Here is a 4363-nt window from a genome sequence, read left to right as displayed (position 1 = left end):
CCACGTGCAGTTTGTTTGATTGGGAGAGGGGGAAGGAGGCACAGTAGGCCTGGCTCTTCCTCCCTAGGTCACCAAGTGCCCAGGAACAAATCCAAGAGCTCCCAGGAGCAGGTTTATGCAGTAAGTGCATGAGGCAGGCACCTGACCTGGTGTCATGATCAGTGCCTCTTTGCTGGTAAGCAGAAGACTCGGCCGCAACTCGGAGTTCCTCGTGCTCCAGGGGGCTTGGGGAGCTGCAGAGATGGCGACAGAGGGCATGTGGGCTGCAGTGCCAGTTGGTTAAAGCGGAGATTGCTGTCTGAGCCTGACAGTACTGCCCTCTGCCCAAGGATGGGAAAGGTGGGGGAAATAAAACCAGGGCCAGTGGGGCATTCAGGGGCCTCTCTGCTGAAGCCACCAACCAATGGATCAGACAGTAATAACTTCCCACCACAGCTGGGCCAGAATAGAGCAGTAACCTAGAGCTGCTGCTGGTCTCCACAGCTCGCTGCTGGGTACATGACGTCTGCAGTGCTAGCTATTGGTGACAATTGGCCAGTAAGTCTTATATGCTGAACACAATCAGTGCCCCTGAAATCAGCAGCAGGTTGGTGCCAAAATAGCTTGGAGGCTCTAGGCTTGGGAAGTGACTAGCCCAGCTAATCCCACCTTGCTATGCCTTATTGGGCTCCTCTTGGTCTGTATTTATATGGAGATATACACTTATCTCCTAGAGCTACAAGGGATCTTGAGAGAGTATTGAGTCCAGTCCCCTGCCCTGAGCAGGACCAAGTACCATCCCTGACAGATTTACCCCAGATCCCTAAATAGCCTCTTCAAGGATTGAGGTGGTAACCCAGGGTTTAGTAGGCCAATGCTCACACCACTGAGCTATCCGTCCCACACAGGGGTTTGGCTGCCTCGTGCAGCCTCCTCATAGGCATACCTTTGTGTTTGTCCAGGAACTGGTTTTTGCTTTGGCTGGCATGAGATCTGCTCACAGCCAGGAGAGACGCCAGCAATACCCTCTTTCCACCAATTGATTTTCCATAAGGAAATCAACAAAGCTGCCAAGTTGCAAGTCCCTGGCAACCATCCCACTGAGGACAAGGGCCGGTTTCATGTTTTTAACCAATTCAATCTGTATTCTCCAGTCAACACCGGCCTGTCTCGTCTCCTGAGCCCTTCCCGCGGAAGGTGGCATACATGTAAGGGCTTGTTCTGGGCTGATCCAGTGAGGAATGCAGCGGCCTCATTCAGAATTCCTGACTCCCAGTCTTGTTCCTCAGTCTAGAGCCACCCAGACTCCACTGACCTCCCTGTGACAAAGTGGGGATGACTCCACTCTGTTCGCTTCTTATGTCACGGTGATTTCTACTGTCCTGTACCGCTCTGTAGTAACTCTGGGTGTGCGCGCCTCAGTTTCCCTGGCACTGCACCAGTGCCCGGATGGGAATTTTAGGTGTGATTCTTACTGAAGGGAGGCTGCCCAGTGTTCACAGTGGCCCAGGCTCGTTGTAACATGAGCCTAGGACGGTGGGGGGGGGGGATGTAAACAGGTGACATCTTTTGCCTGGGAAGCTGGACAAAGGAGGCAGGGCTGGGACCAGATGCTGAGTGTGTGACTGGCTTAGGATACAGGGAAGGGCCGAGGGCCCTGGCTCTAGGCCCCGTTTTTCCCAAGATGGATGGTGCTGGCTGCTGCTGGTTCCTGTGCTGACAAGTCTGTGCTACGCTGTGTCCCTGTGAACTAATAACCTTTCTGTTCTACCTGCCGGCTGAGAGTCACCTCTGCAGATGGGGGTGCAGGGCCTGGTGACTCCCCCACACCACTCGGTGACACAAGCTCTCCATCCAGGCTTTGCTGCCTAACTAGAAAGGGCTACCAGCAAATGCAGGCGATTTCGCAATCCATCTCTCCCCGGGCACCCTCAGCCTCCCGGACCCCAGTCTCCTCTCAGTTACACTCATCTTGCGATAAAGCAACTCCACTAATCTCAGCAGTTACTCCCGATTTGCCCCAGCGTCAGCAAGACGGGAACCAGTGAGTTGGAGGCGCCATGCTGAGGCTCCGAAGGGAGAATACCAGGCTGGTGAAAGCCTTGGACAGTTTCTAGACAGGCAGTTGGCCCCTCTCCCCGTCCTCTGGCCCTCTGCTGCTTGAATTTCAGGGACAAGCGGTGCTCAGATCTCAGCTGGTCCCAGACTCTGGAGAAGGCTGGACATCCAGGCAGACAGACGGGGAGCCAAGCTAAGAGAGGAGGCACCAGCTCCTATTCTACTGGGGGAGGGGAGGGGTCCTAGGGCTCCTACTTCCACCAGCCAAGCAGGAATCAGGATGCTGGCACCTTTGCGGGCGAGCACGGGCGAGGTGCCTGCGCTGCACCCACCCCCACAGGCAGCCTCTTCCGGCATTGAACCCTTCCCAGCACAGGGGAGGCTAAGTGGGGGGTGTCATCTCTCCCATAAAGGGGGGTCCTCCCCCCATAGAGGGGTCCCCTCCCCATAAAGGGGGGTCCTCCCCCCAGAGGGTCTCCCCTCCCCATAAAGGGGGTCCTCCCCCCAGAGGGTCTCCCCTCCCCATAAAGGGGGGGTCCTCCCCCATAGAGGGGTTCCCTTCCCATAAAGGGGGGTCCTCCCCCCAGAGGGTCTCCCCTCCCCATAAAGGGGGGTCCTCCCCCATAGAGGGGTCCCCTCCCCATAAAGGGGGGTCCTCCCCCCAGAAGGTCTCCCCGTCCCATAAAGGGGGGTCCTCCCCCCATAGAGGGTCTCCCCTCTCCATGAAGGGGGGGTCCCCTCCCCCACAAAGAAGAGCTCTCCTCCCCACTTTGGCTGTCCAATGCCCAGCAGCCCGGCTCCCCCCTCCCCGCGATGGTTTGTCCCCGCTGACTCCCCCCCCGGCCGGCCCGTGCCGGGTGGTCTCTCCCACCGGCACGCAGGGACCCGATCCTTTCCGGGGTCAGGGGTCGCGCTGACGCCCTGTGAAAGCGCCCTATGGGCCGCGCGGGAGCCGGAAGCCGCCCGCCCAGAGTCGGGTTTTGCTTCCGGCCTGAAGCGGTTCCCGGCGCCGGGGGAGCTGCGGGGCCACAGGCAGGTACCGACGGGGCCGTCTCGGCCCGGGGCCCCCGGGGGCCCGTCTCTCCCCCCCCCCCGTCTGCCCGTCCGTCCTTCTCCCCCCCCTCGTGTCCGTCTGTCCGTCCTCCTGTCTGCGTGTCCCCCTCAGCTCTTTCCCTCCCCCCCCCCCGTGTCCGTCTGTCTGTCCTGCAATCTCCCCCTCCCCCACTTCCATGTGCCCGTCCCAGCGCCCTTCTACAATAACCCCCCCCCCCCCCCGTGTCTGTCCCAACGGCCTTTATTCTCCCCCCCCCCCCGGCCTGGTGTCTGCCCCCCCCCACTTGGTATCCCCCCCTCTGTTCTCGTTCCCTCATCTGTGCCTTTAATTCCTTCCCCCCACCCACAGTTGGTATCTGTCCGGCCCCTCCCAGGGCTCCCCCCGTCTGTCTGTCTGTCTGTTCGGCCCCATAGTCAGACTCCGCTGGGTGGCTTTCCCCGAGCCCGAGTCTGTCCCAGGCTTTGACCCTGCGCCTCCCGCCTGCCCCCCTTCCTGGGTTGCAGGCTGTGGTCTGTGGGGGCTGGTTAGCAGGTTGAGTGGAGCCCCCAAGTGTCAGCTCTGTCTGTTCAGCACTGTTGTCCGCGGGGCCCAGCTGACCCCTTTTCATAGCCCGCAGTGGCGCTCATTCTGTGTTGTCCTCATTGTGCACTGGGTGCTTGTCAGTCCCATGAAAAGACAGCTGGTTTGGAGAGCAGAAATAACAGTTCGCCGATTCCCACAAATCCTCTCTGGAGGTGACACAGTAATGGTGTCTGGGGTTGTGGATCTGGACTCTTGGCTTAGTTATTGTGTGATTCTATAACTGGGCAAGTCCTATCCCTTCTCTGTATTCCAGGGTGTGTGTGATTAACTCCCCTTTTTAAATTGCTTTGAGGTCTACAGGGAGAAGGGGGGTTTGTATCATTTCCCCCGCTCATTCTCTCTGTTCTTGTGGCCCAGAAAAAGGTCTGACACACACCGGTCCCTTCTTACCAGCTATATAATGTGCTGTGGGCTCAGATTCTTTTTTCCCCTCCATTAATTTCTGTGGATACCACCAGTGTTTATTGCAAATGTTACCATTCTACTGATTCATGGTAGTGTTACAAATTCCCAAACTTCTAATGATTGGAGTTTTAAAAAATATGAACACTTACAATGTGCTTGTCACATGTTTCTTTTAATTTTGTTATAAGCATTTCTCACAGCTCTATGAATAAATGTTCAATCTTTCCAGTCAGTCTTGAGACATTTCCACTTCTAATTTTTTCCAGTGTTTAAAGTTTGGCTTCA

The 4363-nt window shown here is 57.1% G+C and overlaps 1 protein-coding gene across 2 annotated transcripts in view; it reads left to right on the top strand.

Annotated features, from left to right (window-relative positions):
- Window positions 1–2915: 2915 nt before the first annotated feature.
- STARD3 (StAR related lipid transfer domain containing 3) overlaps window positions 2916–4363 on the top strand; it is a 40410-nt gene continuing 38962 nt past the window's right edge. The window contains exon 1 of one of the 2 annotated variants that reach the window (XM_075911660.1): window positions 2916–3069. The gene's annotated coding sequence lies outside the window, so the exon portion shown is untranslated. Of the gene's footprint in view, window positions 3074–4363 lie in introns of both variants that reach the window. The other variant, XM_075911661.1, reaches the window with a different exon arrangement.

The sequence above is a fragment of the Pelodiscus sinensis genome, chromosome 29 (genome assembly GCF_049634645.1).
Source record: "Pelodiscus sinensis isolate JC-2024 chromosome 29, ASM4963464v1, whole genome shotgun sequence".
In the NCBI taxonomy this organism is placed as follows: domain Eukaryota; kingdom Metazoa; phylum Chordata; order Testudines; family Trionychidae; genus Pelodiscus; species Pelodiscus sinensis.
Note: the sequence above shows the minus strand (reverse complement) of the source record. Positions and strands in the feature narration are given on the sequence as shown.